We start from the raw sequence: 18,373 nt of genomic DNA, 5'->3' as shown, positions 1-18,373 counted from the left end.
CTATGATTTATTGGTGACACAGAGCAGACTGATCAGCTGAACACATACAGTCTTACAGATTTACACTGAATTATGTATTACATAGTATCAGTCAGAATGTTTTTATCATTGCACTCTGGCTTGTTCACTAATATATTTCTTATCAGGTTTATTGATTCCTCCTTAACTAAAACTTACTCTCTGCAGTAGGGGGTCTTAAATAACTTTCAGCATTAGAGACAGGGGCGATTTTAGCCCATTTTTAGGGGTGCTTAAGCACCCCCAAAAGGAATCAAAGCACCCCCAAAGATTTCTTACTTTTTTTGACAATATTTGCTCTTTGTGTGACACATTACTAAAAATATAAAAAGCATACAGTACTGTACTTGTTTGAGACGTAACATTTTAACAACAAAAGTATAGATAACCCCCCCCTCCCAAAATGGTTTGTTCCAGCTCTCCCCTACTCTGGCTCTAGCGCCGTTGCTGCCAGAGATGGTGGCTGAGACGCAGCGGAGTGGAGGTTTAAGTGCCTGGCTTAAAACAGGACATATTAGCTGCATTTAACCTTCAGTTACTCTTTATATAGTTAGGTAGGAGTCAGACCATGTTTCTTTTTAGCTGAAAAGCATTACACCAGGTAACCTGCAGTGTTGAAAACGTGTTTTCCGACAATGTTAGCTACCATACAATCCGTCCTGCTCTGTAGTAAAATCAGCGACATTTGACCGTCCTGTTGCTCCCATTGAAATGTATACAGCCTATTTAAAATCTAAAACTTAAAATTGTCCGCAGCCTACTTTTGGTTACCACTGTCCTGTTTGAAATGGATACTAACTAGCTAACTGACTGAATGCCCATTAACCTTATAAACTCCCGGTGTGTGTGTGTGTACAGAGAGACAGCCAGGTTCATAATGGATATAAGGAAGTTTTTCCAAAAAAAGGAGCCACATTCAGGTAAAAGTGTAAAATCAAATGATCCGTCATTCAAGAATAATGTTGGATCAGTGTTTCAATGTTTATATCTTTTATTAGATGTTCATGTGGTTATTTGCCTTTTTGTTGAAAGTAGACTGAGAGAAGACTTTTTGTTAGTGATCTTATTAGAATTTTTTTCATATTAATGTAATTTTTCATCTAATTGAATACAATCTATTTGTGTATGATTGTCAGTCCAAAGAGGGAGAGAGGAAAGAGGGAACATGAGGAGAAAGTACAAGGTCAGGAAGAACCAGGTAAGAAAACAGACAGGGAACAGTGACAGGCACAACAGAAACTGTTAAACTGACAAAGAGAAAAAACCTGATTTTACTCACACAATCTGGAAGTTGTGTCCTCCCTATATTAAAGCTGCTATACAGAATCTGCAAAACAAACTGGGTTGAAACATTTTTGACCCTCTTTAACAACATTCCAACATAACATTATCATTGATTGGGGAGATTAAAATTAATGATATATTTTTATGTGGTTCAGCCACAACTCTACTAAAACCTCAGCCGCAGTACATACATTACATTTGCACTCTATCAGAAAGTGCCAAACAGCCCTGGTGGAGTGAGGAGCTTTAAAGAGAAGCAGATGCTCTGTTTATATTCTAAAAATGTTTTAAGCTTGTTTCAAAGATTCTGTACAGCAGCTTTAAATGTTTTCCAAAAGCACACATACACTTAACTTATCAGTGTTTCTCAAACATTTTACAGTGTGTACCACCTGAGAAAAATGTCAAGCTCTCCTAAGTACCGCTATGAAAGCATGAAAGTCATAAATCTTACAACACAAAATTAGTATTATTAAATTAGTTTCTGCAATAAAGATTTTTTTCATACATTGTATACATTCTACCACAGGCAAAGTTGCCTCCATTTTTATAGTTTTTATTAATATTTTGTAATAATTTATTTGTAATAATTTATTCTGTTTTGGGAGTGTTTTTTATGTATTTGTATTATATTATACATACACATTAAAAGTGAATCTCTGTCCAAAAAATGCACTCAGTTTACTTTTTACTCACAATGAGCATCATTCATTATTCTCCCCCAGTAATTAAGGTTAGGATATGTATTTTTTTCTATCCCAATCCATTCTTCTTTTGCAGCATTTAAATAACCCTTATCAGATTTGATGGTTTTGTTACAGACTTTTCAAAAAAGTGTTTTGCTTTTCTTTCACAAATGTGGGGATTAAATTGTGTTAAAATGTACAAAACAGTGATGTCATGTTTTGTGATGAGGACCCAGGGACAGAGAGACTTGATGAATTTAAGAATCTTATGATTTAATAAAGAAATTTGCAGACTTGCACAGAGATGGTAAAATTATGATGACTGATAACGGAGACGAAGATAACAGACGATGAGGACAGGGAGGAACAGGGGTTTAAGTGCACCAAGGAGACAGTCAGAGAGAACTCGGGACAATATTTAAGGATGCAGGGACTGACAGAGACAGGTTTATCTTGCCTGGCTGGGCAGCTCTCTGGGTGCTCAGCACCCCCAAAGTTCTGATCCTAGAACCGCCCCTGATTAGAGATGAAAAAAAAAAAAAAAACACGACAAGAAACCCATTAATTGATCCATTAATTACTTGCACATGGTGTTACTATTGTGCTCTGGATCTTCTGGCTTCACAAGGTAACATGAGAAGAAAAGCAGTTCTCACACTCTGAAGGCCAATTCCATCTTCTCCATCACTTCCTCTTTAAAGCTACTCTACCCACCAAGCACCATCCACCATCAAATCAGGAGACTGGTGATTATTATATGAGGTAGTGAAAGTTTGTTTAATTAATGTTGAGGCTACAGATGAATCTTTTCTATTCTGTGTGGATTCGCATGTTAACCCTCAGGTCAGACTTAGAGCTGAATGTTTTTCCACATTCTGAGCAGCCAAAGGATTTCTACCATGTGTGAATCCTCAGGAGTTGTTTCAAATTTCCAAAGAGGCCAAATGTCTTGCCACACAGGGCAACTGAGTGGTTTCTCTCCTGTGTAGCTTTTTTTGTAGTGATGGGTCGGTCGCAAACGAAATGGCTCTTAGAGCTGACTCTTTGAAGTGAACGATGCAAGCCGTGGGGTTTTTTTTTCTTTCTCTTACCCTCTCTCTCACTTTTTTTCGCTTCACGCTGCACGTCACTCTTGTGTTTCTGCTGAGCAGAGACGGGAGGGGCGCAAACATAGCTGGACTGGCCATCGGGCATACCGGGCATTTGCCCGGTGGGCCGATGGTAATTTTTCGTTTTAAATGGGCCGATGTTTTGTTGTTGTTGTCTTTTTTTTCCGTAACCGTGTAAACAGTGAAAGGTGGCGGATTGGACAGATGCTGGCAAACGTGTAAAAATAACTCAATTGTTTGGTAGTGGCTATGGTGGAGCTTTCACAGATTCAGTAAAATTAGCAAGTGGTGGAGGCCAGCAGGTGGATGGGGGAAAGGGGAGGCGGAGGAGGAGAGACCCAAGGCGGCCGCCGGTCCGACTGTCAGGTGAAATGAGCTTCAGGTAAGAAGTTATGACCTGCAGTCTATCTGGGTCAGATATAAACCAAGTTTAGGTGGAGTTTATTTTCGTTGTGCTAACTTTTTACAGTCAGTTACAATAACTCGTACTGTGTACTAGCTAGCATGATGGAGTTTCGATACAGTTGGGCGGGTGCTATGATGTTACTGGTGAACTTTATTTTATTCATAAGGTTAGTTAGTCGAGTTGCCTATACCTCTGGTATTCAGAGTTAATATTACGTGTTTTGTATTGAGCTGAAAATAAACGCGATTTGTTCTGTACTTCAGCTACAATAAAAAAAAAGACAAAAAGCTGGATTTATTCTGTCTTTATGCTGTCAGCTGCCTCTTCTCTCATTCTCCCCCCTCCCTCTCCTGCTGCTACTTCAATCATGAAACTGATCAATGATCAGCGTTTCTGCCGCAAGTCCCGTCTCTCTTGCTTGTTTATCTCCCGCTTTGTGCCAGAAAGAGGAAACTAGCGGAGGTCGCGTTAAACAGCAGAAGCACCTTTAAACTGACAGCTGGTAACTGTGCAATGGCGGGTCTAGCAAAGTTTTGCCAGGGGGGCCAGGTAGGGCATTAACAGGGAGAGGGGGGCACAAAGAAATACTTTTCTTTCTTATTCTCATTTAAAATTTCAAGCTTTTAACAAATAATTATCCGAATCTTACAACCAAAGTTTTCATCTGATGTCAAATTTATAGAAATTCATTATTGTACATAGTAAGTTTTTTTCAGGGTCCCAACATAATTACTTCAGAAGAAAGTACTGTACATGATGCCAGTATTTTCCCACATTTTCTAGATACTGTACTAGTACTTTGTGTAAAATGCCATCAAAAAGTCAGTTAAGTTTTATTCTTTCTCACCTGTCTTTCTGTCTCCATTCACTTTTTAAAGGTTGCCATGTTAGAAAAAATATTTTGCCCTGCCATGCTGTTTATTGATATGGTAAATAAATAGTTTATGAAAATATCACTAAATCTGTCAATTATTATTTTTAATATTCAGTAATGGTCATGTCTTACATCTAGTCTTTTCTGTCTTAATGTCAGGTTTCCACCATATGTTGTAGATAGTTCAAGAAGTTAACTCAACCAAGCAGTCTTTGGGTTTCGGCTAAGTACTGTTTAGAATACCAGAATGGGGAGGATGGTGTAGGTTTAAGTTTATTAGATTGATACATATGTACCAACAAGACAGTGTACATCACTGTCACAACAACGTTTGTTTTCATTCAAAGGCTTTATGGTTTTTCCTGTAATACCTGGTGGGCCGGTCTCTAGTCAAAATGCCCGGGCTGATTTTTTGTCCCAGTCCAGCCCTGCGCTTAGGCACCGTGTTTCCTGCCAGGTAAGCGACGCTCAGCAACGTGGTGACGTCATTCGGGGCGACTGGAATCGATAAGGGAATCGTTTGCAAAAATGGCAAACAATTCCAAGGAATTGAAACAGTGGGAACCGGTTCTCAACAGGAACCGGGTTTCGATACCCATCCCTATTAGTGACCAGTGTTGGTCAAGTTACTTGAAAAAAGTAATCAGTAATTAATTACTGATTACTTCCCCAAAAAAGTAATCCCGTTACTTTACTGATTACTTATTTTCAAAAGTAATTAATTGCTTAGTTACTTAGTTACTTTTTAAAAACACGATTTACAACCTGAATAGGTGATAAAGTGATAGATCTTTCAGCCCAATTCTACTTTTTCTACATAATCCATCATACAAAATGTAATTGTAACCCTGGTAAGATTTACAGCAATCAGAAGTACAGGGTTCTTTGAATGCATCGTAGTCCTTGTCTGATAGTTTAATTTCCGGGCTTGCCCTGAAGGCACCATCTGTGGCTCCGTGCACGTGAAGGTGTGGTGTAGAGGAAAAAGGACGGCAAGGAAAAACTCCATGCTGCCGCGGAGCACGGTTTTTTCCAGTTGAAAGAGAGGAAAGAGGTTTAATTAACATTTGTGAGAGAGCTGTCGTTAGCGGTGAACCACAGACGGGTACCTACCTGAAAGGAGTCGGAGTATTTCTTCGAACTTTTTTGAACTATTCTGGTGAGTTAGCCTAGCTCACTTAGCACCGCTATTGCAGTTCAATGCACTGGAAAAAATAACTAACCAGTCAGAATAGTAGTAAATGTGTTTAATGATGTTTAAGATGTGTTTTCATAGTATTGCAATGTTGTGACAGTTTTGTTTATTATGAGTGTCTAGTGTTTTACTTTCTTGGGCCTGCTAGTTCAGCCGCGGCCAGCTAAGTGGTTATGCGCAGTTCACGTGCAATAGCTGTGCTGTTACTGTAACTGCGGGTGATGCACAGTAATACGGTGTATTTACTTTTAATGTGTCACAAGATGCAGATTTATTTTAATATTTCAAAAGAACCAAGGACATTAGGAACAAGGACATTTAAGGAATGTGGACATCTAACATTCTGCGTATTTGTGTGCAGACTGGTTTTTTTTTGAGGTACAGTTCCATGGGTGCCAAGTGAGGAGCTGGTATCGTGGGTCTAAGACACTGTTGCTGCTGTGGAGGCCTTCTCTGTGTCAGGACGCTACACGTTGATGCCTGCCGTACCAGGAGGGCGGTAGGAAAAAAAAACAAAAGGAAGCCCACCTGAGAGATACCTTATCATTTTCTTTTGCTACTTTTTCTCCGCCTGAGATTCAGGTCGTTTTCAGTTCTTAACCCAGGACAGTGGGTAACTGAATAAACTGACACCATAAGGAACTGGACACTCACATGCTATTTTCTTTTCTTTTTCCTTTTCTTTGGGGTGTTGAAATATTGTGTTTCTTGTCTTACATCTATTTTGATTGTTTCAATTATTTTGTGATGCATTTGAGATGGTTACTGCATTTGGAGGTATCCCTACATTGAGGATGAGCAAAGGGAACTGATCCAAAAGGAAATATATAAAGCAAACTTTGTTTCATAAACCTGTGGTCGTGCGTGTTATGTGGGTTGGAAGTCTCATTGCTCTTACAGAGTTGCTACCGCCAATCTCCTTCCCAAACCTAGATTCGGATATTGTAGACATTGCACTTGGGCGAGCAGTATAGATCATCTCTTTATAGATAGAGGGACACACGTCCAGGTTACATAAAAAGTGGCGAGCCAGCCAGGAGATTGGTTAATAGTAACTTTCTGATCTTCCACCCCACACTACGCACGTTTGAGATTTTTGAGATTTGTTCCACTGAGTCAGGTATGGATATTTGCAATCGTTTTGAGGTTAATGGTCAAAACTCCCTGTATGTAACAGGTATAGGACCAGAATACACAGATGAGGAAATAACTGCTGTGTTCAAAGTTAATGGAGATATTTCTAAATTAGTGAGGATCCCTGACGAATCAGGACAACCAGAGGGTAGAGCCCTGGTCCAGTATGCATCTGACAGGTCTATCTCTAGAATCGACCCCATTACTTTGGGTACCGTACCAAGTCCAAAGGACCCAGCTGTGATGTGGTTTGCGAGGACCATTAGAGATGTTTGTCAGGAAGTGGTGGGGAGGGAGATAGCTTGCAGATACCTGGACGAACTAAAGTCTGTCGCAGGCAGTGGCAGGAAAGGTTTCTTGAATGTGCTTCAGGAGGAACTGCATGGGAACCAGGGCACATCACATGACGTACACAGTAATGCTACACAGCCCTATGCAGCTCAAAATGCTAACACACCTAATAATGATCAAAATGAGCCTGCAGAGCCCACACATGTTTATAGTGCATCTGCTAGTTTACCAACGAGCCCAGTCCACATCAGTGAGGATGTTTTTAACCCCCCCCAGATCCAGAGAGTGATTGTGGAGCATGTCATCCGAAGTGAGTCCACCACTTCACCATCCCCACAAATAAGGTTGCGCACCTTCTCTGGGCGGATGCCAAGGCCAAACGGTGAGGTGGACTACGAAACATGGCACACCCAAGTTGATCTTCTCCTTAACGATCCTTCCTTGAATGATGCTCACAAGGTGAGAAGGATTCTTGAGAGCTTGCTGAGTCCAGCAGCTGATGTTGTGAAGCCTCTTGGCATCTCTTCACCACCAAGTGTCTACATCACTCAACTTGATTCTGCTTTTGGTGTTGTGGAGGATGGAGAGGAGTTGTTTGCGGCATTTCTCGGCTCTAACCAAGATAGTGGAGAGAAGCCATCAACATACTTGAACAGGCTCCATAGCCTCCTCACAAGAGCAATTTCTAGAGGGGGAGCCTCAGCTGGAAATTCCAATGATCATTTGCTCAGACAGTTTTGTAGGGGCTGTTGGGATCAGAGCATCATCATCGGCTTACAGTTAGAGTGCAAAAAGGGAAATCCACCAACATTTCCTGAATTCCTCCTCATGCTGAGGACTGAGGAAGACCGCCGTTCCACAAAGCTAGATAGGATGAAAAAGCATTTAGGTGCTTCGAAAGCTAACATGTATGCCCACCATGTTTTTGATATGCCCTCTTATGACTGTGAGCCTGTCCCACTGCCTAACTCAAAGCCGAATGAGACATCAAAGCTTGAAAAGAAAGTAAATGAGCTAACTAAACAGTTGGAAAAGCTAAACAAAAAGCCACCGAGCCTCACTCATGATAGTAATCCTCCCCTAGTGGTAAAAGCAAAGCGAGATGAAACCTCTGATATTGAGAACAAGATAGCTGAACTGACAAAGCAAGTTGAAAAACTAGCACAAAATCAGAGAGAGAGTACTGAAAAGACCGTCTGCTTTGCAATCAGTAGTAGTAACATGAAGAGGGGCCTTAAGGTGCCTGGAATGCCGAGGCCGTGGTTTTGTTTTAAGTGTGGGGAAGACAACCACATTGCTGCTCGCTGCTCCAATGAACCCAACCCCGCACTGGTTCGCAAGAAAAATGCAGAACTCCGGGAGAGGCAGGATAAGTTTTTAGCTCAGCAGGCTGCTTCCCCATTCACTTTAAACTAGTAGCAGCTCCTGTTGTGGGACGTCCAGGAGCTGCAGTTGATGATAACCCCTGTCCCAACAGATCAGTTGATGGTGCTGGAACACAGAAGAAAGTCATAACCCACACAATGACTGAAACCTACCGTTGCACAGAGCGATCTATACCTGCAGGGCTTGTAGGTCCTCGTTGTGCGGCTTCTGTCTTTCTTGAGGGTGTACAGTGTGAGTCCATAATGGACACCGGCTCACAAGTTACAACAGTGTCCGAGTGTTTCCATAAGAACCATCTATCTCACTTACCTATACATCCAATTCATGCCCTTCTTGAAATCGAAGGAGCAGGTGGACAGCAGGTCCCCTATCTTGGTTACATAGAAGCGCGTGTCACTTTCCCGCTGTCTGTTCCTGGCAGGAAAGAGGAGCTAGTCGTGTTAGCACTTGTGGTGCCAGAGTGTCAGTTCAACAGCAGGACCCCCCTGTTGATTGGTACCAATGTGTTATTACGACTTTATGAACAAGTACTTGAACAGGATGGTCCAGAGGTTGTTTGCAAACTCTTCTCTAGAGATTTTGCAGTGATCTTCCAGCATATTGCCCAGATCCATGACCTCAACAACCATGCTCATCCTGTCAGGTTACATGGTGGAAACCCCATCACCATCCCTGCAAAACAAAAGTGCTGCATCACAGGTGATGTCAGGTTGAAAAGGAACAGTCAGACCACATTTGTGCTTGAACCCAATGAACATCACAGGTTGCCAGGTGGCGTGTTCCTTGAAGCTGCTCTGATGGACATTCCATTTAAGTCTAGCTGCAAGGTCCCGGTCGTCCTGCGCAATCTTAGTGACCATGATGTTACGCTGCAGCCAAAATGCATCATTGCTCAAATATGTGCAGCTCAGCAGGTCACATCACTTGGACCAGTGAAAGGTGACTCTCATCACAATAAGCCTGACAGTGACAACCTCGAGTTCAATCTTGATGATTCACCAATATCTGAACAATGGAAAGATCGTATCATCACCAAGCTTAGATCTATTCCAGAAGTCTTTGCTGTGGATGACCTGTCATATGGTCACACCACTGCAGTGAAACATCACATCAGGCTACATGACGAGACTCCTTTTAAGGAGAGGCCAAGGCCTATTCATCCCAGTGACAGGGAGGCAGTCAAGGAGCATCTTAAAGAACTGCTTGATGCAGGAATCATTAAAAAGTCACAGAGCCCTTTTGCATCCCCAGTGGTCTTGGTCCGGAAAAAGAATGGTTCTATCAGGTTATGCATCGACTACAGGAAGCTAAATGCTCGAACCATCAGAGATGCATACGCTCTTCCGAACATTGAGGAGACCTTTGCTGCCCTTAGCGGTGCTAAATGGTTCTCCGTCATGGACCTTAAATCTGGTTATTACCAGGTTGAGATGGCCGAAGAAGACAAGCCTAAAACCGCTTTCACGTGTCCCCTCGGCTTCTTTGAATTCAATCGCATGCCTCAGGGTGTCACGAACGCACCAAGCACTTTTCAGCGCCTTATGGAAAGGTGTGTCGGTGACTTGCATCTCAATGAGGTATTGGTGTTTCTGGACGACTTGATTGTCTTTTCAGACACATTGGAAGAACATGAAGCACGACTCATGAAGGTGCTGAACCGTCTTAAAGATTTCGGTCTAAAGCTTTCTCCGGAGAAATGTCACTTCTTTAAGACGTCAGTAAAGTATCTTGGTCATGTCGTGGATGCACGAGGAGTTCATACTGACCCTGACAAGATATCCGCCTTGAGAGACTGGCCTCGTCCTTCAAATAGGAAAGAGCTTAAATGTTTCTTAGGCTTCGCTGGGTATTATCGGCGGTTTGTCGAAGGATATTCCCAGATAGCCAAACCTCTTAATAGCCTGACAGCAGGCTACTATCCACCAAAGAAAAGGGGCAAAGTGTACAAGAGGGAACGCTTCACGACTCTTGTGAGCCCTAATGCACCGCTCGGTGAGGAGTGGACTTCGGAGTGTGAGAGTGCATTCAGAACCCTGATCAAGAAACTGACGTCTGCGCCCATCCTTGCTTTTGCGAATCCACAACTACCATATGTTGTACATACTGACGCTTGTCGCGATGGATTGGGGGCAGCGCTCTATCAAGAGCAGGAGGGGAAGCTCAGAGTTGTCGCGTATGCCAGTCGAGGTCTTTCCAAGAGCGAGAGAAACTACCCTACGCACAAACTCGAATTCTTGGCCTTAAAGTGGGCCGTTTGTGAAAAGTTCAGTGATTTCCTTTATGGGTCAAGTTTCACTGTGCTTACCGACAACAACCCCCTCACATACGTCTTGACATCTGCGAAGTTAGATGCTGCTGGTCATCGCTGGTTAGCCGCTCTTTCTACTTACCAGTTTACCATCAAGTACAGAGCAGGGCAGGCCAACCGCGATGCAGATGGGTTATCCCGGCGGCCTCAAGGTCCGCCTCTTGAGGATGAAGCTTTCACTAAAGAAAGAGAGAGAATAGAGGACATGAAAAAACGGTTCATGGAAGCAGGAGATGACATGGATCATGAGGTGTTCTCTGCATTATGTCAACGTCATCTTGTGATGGTTAAAGATGAACGTCACCCTCATTCAGAGCAGCCTGTCATTGCGGAGTCTCTTGTTGTCGACCCTTCTGTAGTGCCTGATGTTTTCGATGAGGACACTTTACCATCCATGGCTAACTCTGACTGGTGTAATGCTCAAAATAATGATCCGTCTCTCTCACGTGTCATCACCTTTGTGAGGAGAGCTGTAAAACCCAGTTTCAGAGAGACAAACCTTGAACATCCCGATGTCAAACTTCTTTTTAGGGAATGGAAAAAACTTGAACTCAGGGATGGTGTCCTGTACAGGAAGTGGTCTGAGCGAGGCGAACTGGTGTATCAGTTGGTCTTACCCGAACAGTTCAGAGAGAGGGCACTGCAAGGAGTGCATGATGATGTTGGCCATCTCGGTTCTGAGCGTGCACTTCAGCTTGCTCGTGCCAGGTTCTACTGGCCGAGAATGGCCAGAGACATCGAGGAGAAGTGCAAAAAGTGCGAACGCTGTTTCAGGCGGAAGGCTGTGCCTCAGAGGGCCGCGCCTTTGGAAAACATTTCTGCTACTTATCCACTTGAACTTCTTTGTATGGATTATCTATCCCTTGAGCCGGATGATAGAGACACGAGAAACATTTTAGTCATCACCGACCACTTTACAAAATTTGCTGTGGCGGTGCCGACTAGGGATCAGAAAGCCAGAACTGTTGCGAAGGCTTTATGGGAGAACTTTATTGTTCACTACGGGTTCCCCAGTCGTCTGCTCAGCGACCAGGGCAGGGACTTTGAGTCTAAGACGATCAGAGAACTCTGCACACTGATTGGAGCAGACAAAGTTCGTACCACCCCGTACCATCCCCGGGGAAACCCAGTGGAACGATTTAACCGGACCCTCCTTGGTATGCTAGGGACCCTGGAAGAAAGAGACAAATATCATTGGAGAGATTTTGTCAAACCTCTGGTCCACGCATACAATTGCACGAGAAACAGTACAACAGGCTATTCGCCTTACGAACTAATGTTTGGTAGGCAGCCCAGACTGCCGATTGATCTTGTCCTGGGAATCCAACCTGATATGGCAAGTCACAAGACCCACTCAGAGTATGTCAAGGGCCTTCGTCAACGCCTACAGGAGAGCTACTCATTAGCTGCTAAAAATGCCAAGAAGATGGGAGAGAAGAACAAGGCTAGGTTTGACAGGGAGGTCAGGGCAGCTGAACTCTTAGAAGGGGATAGGGTCTTAGTGAGAAACGTGAATATCAGGGGGAAACACAAACTGGCAGATCGGTGGGAACAGAAAATCCATGTTGTTGTCAGACGGATTAGCGACAGTCCTGTTTATGTAGTCAAACCTGAGACAGGGGAGGGGCCACACCGTACGTTGCATAGAGACCTTCTTTTGCCGTGCGGGTTCCTACCTGTAACTGAGATCAGAGAGCAAAGTTCTTCCACTGACGCATCGAGAAAAATGAGACTGAGGGGCAAAACAACAAAAGGCGTGCAAGGGGACACTGATTGTCAGGAGGACGAGTCGTACAGTGATGAAGATGAACTGTATCCTAATACATGGATGCCAGAAATCATCACGAAGGGTCCTTTCCTGCAGAGGGAAGGAGGCTTCAATGAGCCTCAGCCAGTTTCCAGGGTATTAAACCCAGACACCCCTTCTTTTGTGCCCCAAAGTTCCGCACACTTACCTGAAAGACCTACTCACGAGCTTCAACCAGGAACTCCTTATGTTAGCTCTGAGAATAGTGGTTCAGTTACACATCCTACTTCACACTGTAGGACTCCGGACCATATTGTCATTGATATTCCTGAACCTGATGTGACACAAATCTCACCTGATGAAGAGAACACAGATCTCATCACCACAGACCCTGTAGTTGCAGACACTGACAATGTAGTATCTGAGAGTCAAGAGTCCGAGAACGCAAGTGTCCGGCGTTCTACTAGGGAGAGACGTCCGCCTCGGAAACTCACCTACGATGAGCTGGGGGAGCCTTTAACCTTGGCCATTAGTTCATTCTTTCAGGCTTTAGGGGCTGCTATTTCACATGTGTCTGTACCGGTAGGGGCAGGTATGCATGCTGGGACTCATGCAGTCTAGAGGGGGAGAATGTAACCCTGGTAAGATTTACAGCAATCAGAAGTACAGGGTTCTTTGAATGCATCGTAGTCCTTGTCTGATAGTTTAATTTCCGGGCTTGCCCTGAAGGCACCATCTGTGGCTCCGTGCACGTGAAGGTGTGGTGTAGAGGAAAAAGGACGGCAAGGAAAAACTCCATGCTGCCGCGGAGCACGGTTTTTTCCAGTTGAAAGAGAGGAAAGAGGTTTAATTAACATTTGTGAGAGAGCTGTCGTTAGCGGTGAACCACAGACGGGTACCTACCTGAAAGGAGTCGGAGTATTTCTTCGAACTTTTTTGAACTATTCTGGTGAGTTAGCCTAGCTCACTTAGCACCGCTATTGCAGTTCAATGCACTGGAAAAAATAACTAACCAGTCAGAATAGTAGTAAATGTGTTTAATGATGTTTAAGATGTGTTTTCATAGTATTGCAATGTTGTGACAGTTTTGTTTATTATGAGTGTCTAGTGTTTTACTTTCTTGGGCCTGCTAGTTCAGCCGCGGCCAGCTAAGTGGTTATGCGCAGTTCACGTGCAATAGCTGTGCTGTTACTGTAACTGCGGGTGATGCACAGTAATACGGTGTATTTACTTTTAATGTGTCACAAGATGCAGATTTATTTTAATATTTCAAAAGAACCAAGGACATTAGGAACAAGGACATTTAAGGAATGTGGACATCTAACATTCTGCGTATTTGTGTGCAGACTGTTTTTTTTTTGAGGTACAGTTCCATGGGTGCCAAGTGAGGAGCTGGTATCGTGGGTCTAAGACACTGTTGCTGCTGTGGAGGCCTTCTCTGTGTCAGGACGCTACACGTTGATGCCTGCCGTACCAGGAGGGCGGTAGGAAAAAAAAACAAAAGGAAGCCCACCTGAGAGATACCTTATCATTTTCTTTTGCTACTTTTTCTCCGCCTGAGATTCAGGTCGTTTTCAGTTCTTAACCCAGGACAGTGGGTAACTGAATAAACTGACACCATAAGGAACTGGACACTCACATGCTATTTTCTTTTCTTTTTCCTTTTCTTTGGGGTGTTGAAATATTGTGTTTCTTGTCTTACATCTATTTTGATTGTTTCAATTATTTTGTGATGCATTTGAGATGGTTACTGCATTTGGAGGTATCCCTACATTGAGGATGAGCAAAGGGAACTGATCCAAAAGGAAATATATAAAGCAAACTTTGTTTCATAAACCTGTGGTCGTGCGTGTTATGTGGGTTGGAAGTCTCATTGCTCTTACAGAGTTGCTACCGCCAATCTCCTTCCCAAACCTAGATTCGGATATTGTAGACATTGCACTTGGGCGAGCAGTATAGATCATCTCTTTATAGATAGAGGGACACACGTCCAGGTTACATAATCAAATGGAAAAGTTCCTTTTTAAAACTTGTTTTATTAGTTTTAATCTTTTAACTTTATGCATCGAGCAAAAAATGTAATTATATGCAACATTCTCTGACTGGAAGAAATTTGTTTAATATTTAAACCTATTTTCTGCACATTCCAGCACATAAAATAAATAAATAAAAAAAAAAAAAATATATATATATATATATATATATATATATATATATATATATATATATATATATATATATATATATATATATTTGTGTTTACACTCACTCTTTGAGATGCAAGTAAAGCACAGCAGAAAATAAATAACATCAAAGACTCAGCGGTCCTGTTGCTCTATTTTCACCTGTAAAGCAGGAGTAGGGCAGGTGGAGGTTTACCCTGGTGCAGGTGTGCCGCAGCGGTCAGTGGAAGAATCCGCGAGTTTCTCTGTGAGTTTCCCATTACGTGGTAGCGCACTTGGTGCTTGCTTGGAAGTTTAGGAGTTTTTTTGCTGTAAAAAGAAGTTTTCTTCCCACGCACAACGGATGCTAATGTTTTTGTCACTTTTTATGGAATCAAACTCAAAGTAAGGTCAGTACTTCCACGCTTTAAACGCTGCACGCTCACATTCTCTCCCGCACTCGATATATTATCCATTGTTGCTCTGCACACAGCTGTTGTCACAAACGTCGCACTTGCTTACGTCGCTGTCATGAGACATTCTCGCAAAAAATCACGGTTTTAGTAACGCAGCGTTCCTACGGGAAAGTAACGGTAATCTAATTACCGTTTTTGCAATAGTAATCCCTTACTTTACTCGTTACCTGAAAAAAGTAATCGGATTACAGAAACTGAGAAAACCACTGATAAAGGTATCAGTTTAAAAGGTATACATTGCCCCGTCCTTCAGTTATCACATAAGAACATTTTCAGAAAACTTGACCTCTGACTTTTACCTTGAGGTTGAGAAAAATCATAATTACTTCTTTCTTGAGTTATCACATTCACAAGATTTACAGAAACCTAAAAAGTGTTTCAGTAAATATATTGTTATTGTGCAGGAGCATCACAAGCATTTAAGTTTTTGAGAAAAACATGTCAAATTGTGAATGTGAGTATGAGCACACAGAAAGGAGATGATAGTGGACATGAACAAGAAGAAGAGGCCTCGCCAGCCACTGTTTATCCAGGAGAATGAAGTGGAGAGGGTGAGCAGCTTTTGGCACCTCAGCTTTCACATCAGTGAGGACCTCACTTGGACACTGAACACCACACAGCTGGTCAAGAAGGCCCAGCAGCGGCTGTATTTCCTGAGGAGGCTGAGGAAATTTGGTATGTTGGCCAAGATCCTCAGCAGCTTCTACAGCTGCACTGTGGAGAGCACATTGACCAGCCGCATCACTGCATGGTATGGCAGAACTACTGCTATGGATCGCAAACGCCTGCAGAGAGTGATAACAACTGCGGAGAAGATCATCAGGACTCTGCTGCCCTCTCTGCAGAGCATCTACCATCGCAGAGTCCAGAGGAGACCTGCCTCCACCCACAAAGACCCCACACACCCTCAACACGAACTGTTCACACTTCTGCCCTCGAGACGAAGGTTTAGAAGTGTGAAATCCAGAATGTCCCGACTCAACAACTCCTTCAGCCCCACTGCTATCAGACTCCTGAACAGCTGACGTAACTCAACTGCAATTTGCACAACAGGGGACGTTGCACACTAAGTTCATTTTGCACATTAAGCTCCTTTGTACATCCATCTACATTGACATCTGCATACCTCACTTGTCTACACTTATTTTTGTACTTGTGTTTTTATCTTTCGTTATTTTTATCCTTATTTTTATCTTTATTTATCTTCATATTTTTTCTTATTTTTATACTTATTTTTATCTTGTTCCTTTAACCCTTACCCTAACTTGGCATTTGCGTATGGACAGGAAAGGAAGAATTTCATTGCACAGAGAAATGCTATTTCTTCTGTATACATGACAATAAACACTCTGAATCTTGAATCTTTGAACAACTCGCTCGAGGAAATGACACACAGTCAGGATTTCTTTGATTCTTTATTTAACGTGAAACATTGCCAGCTTGGGGAAAAAACACAGGGTGATCCTGAGATTTAAGGAACAAACAGCAGCTTCAGATAAGACTTTCTGGTAGCTGAGATCAGCACCGTGTTAAGGACAAACACTTTGACCAGACTTTTGTGCGTGTACATTTTTATCCACAAAGTTCTTAAAAGGGTGCAAAACCCATCAGAGTATGGATGACATGTAACAGTAAAAGACACTGAATTTTAGGTTAGATTTAAGATTTCCAACAAAGACATAACACAGCCACAAAAATAAAAGGGTTAAAGTATTTAACAAAAAAATCGAAATGATCTTTAAAAACAGCTGTTTGTATCAAGTTATGTCACATTTTCTCAAATAAAATTAATATAATAAAGTAAAATAGACATTAATTCAAATACAAAATTAAGTATAAAATATAAGAAAATGTTTGGTTTGTAGTGCCACCTTTTGTGTAGGAACACATGAGTAAAAATGTCATTGATCCAGCGTTGATGAGTCATATCAAGAAGTCAAAGCCTTTATGCCTTAGACTTTATGGACGCAGCTTTTTGTCGTTAATTTCTGAACTCTTGTGCTGCTTTTCCCTAACTCAGTAAGCCGTTGTAGAAATGACAAAATAAAGTAAATAGTGCAGCAGAAATTAATCTGTTTTTATTATTATATCAAACGTCATGTATCTGTTTTTGTCTCATCTCTCGTGCAAATTTCAGACAGGTGCTTTAAAAGCTTCACCTCAATGCCGTGACCCGGATTCGAACCGGGGTTGCTGCGGCCACAACGCAGAGTACTAACCACTATACGATCACGGCTGGTCAGCTGCAGACTGAAAGTCCATGTAGTCAGTCACCTCCAATCCACAGGAGTCCATTTTAAACCCACTAAGCAGGACTGTACGTTTTAAGTTTGACACGCTTAGGTCGTATCAACATTAGAACTACAAACATTTCGTGCTTTTCACTGCCAGTTACAGTCTGGATCTTGCTTTTTTTTTCTTATTTCACCGTAAAAACTGGAATCTGCGTGTAACAGCTGACCTGCACGATGTGCAGAAGAGCACCAAAATGTATTTACGGTCAGACCACGCGAGGTCCCTGTGTTAATGCAGATACTGTTACTGTGCCACGTGCGTAAATGTGCGCACCGTAGACACAGAGTTTGAGATCGATATGAAGGAAAAAACACAATAAAGATTGCAGATGATTATTTTCTGACCAGCCGTGATCGTATAGTGGTTAGTACTCTGCGTTGTGGCCGCAGCAACCCCGGTTCGAATCCGGGTCACGGCAGAGTGGATATGATTTCATTTTGGGGAGCTTCACACTTTAAGTGGTGACTAGTTGTTTGTGTGCGTTTCCATTTTTTGTCTTTTGTTCTCTTCTCACTCTACGTCCTGAGTACTGAGTCAGGATGTAGAGTGAGCACTCAGTACAGGTGTTTTGAGGCAACGAGTTTCCAAACATTTTTTAAGTTCTGGGAACTGATTAGACAAACCGTGGGTAACACAGGAAGTCAAAGCTGTCCTCAATATAAAGAAGAAGGCTTTCAGGAGCAAGTGAAGGAGGAGATGAAAGCAGCACAGCGGGAGGTGAAACGCTGCCTGAGGGAAGCAAAGGACACCTACAGGAGGAAGGTGGAGCAGAAGTTGGAGAGGAACAATATGAGGGAGGTCTGGAATGGTGTGAAAACCATCACAGGCCACAACACCAAGAAAAGCACAGTGGGGGGGACTGTGGAGAAGGCAAACGAACTCAACAACTTCTTCAACAGGTTTGACCAGCCCACAACCCCCCCACCCTCACCCTCACCTTTACTACAGAGTCCTCTCCCCACTCTCCTACCTCCCTCGCTTCCCCCCCTTCCTGACACCATG

The 18,373-nt window shown here is 42.7% G+C and overlaps 2 non-coding genes across 2 annotated transcripts; one reads left to right on the top strand and one right to left on the bottom strand.

Annotated features, from left to right (window-relative positions):
* Window positions 1–17,240: 17,240 nt before the first annotated feature.
* trnah-gug (transfer RNA histidin (anticodon GUG)) lies at window positions 17,241–17,312 on the bottom strand. The gene has a single exon. It is a non-coding gene; the product is annotated as a tRNA-His (tRNA).
* Window positions 17,313–17,717: 405 nt separating this feature from the next.
* trnah-gug (transfer RNA histidin (anticodon GUG)) lies at window positions 17,718–17,789 on the top strand. Its single transcript has one exon. It is a non-coding gene; the product is annotated as a tRNA-His (tRNA).
* Window positions 17,790–18,373: the final 584 nt, after the last annotated feature.

Source organism: Diplotaxodon limnothrissa, linkage group LG22 (genome assembly GCF_057381915.1).
Source record: "Diplotaxodon limnothrissa isolate DT_005_m linkage group LG22, D_limnothrissa_male_GT1.1, whole genome shotgun sequence".
NCBI lineage: Eukaryota > Metazoa > Chordata > Actinopteri > Cichliformes > Cichlidae > Diplotaxodon > Diplotaxodon limnothrissa.
This window is presented reverse-complemented; position numbering and strand designations above follow the sequence as displayed.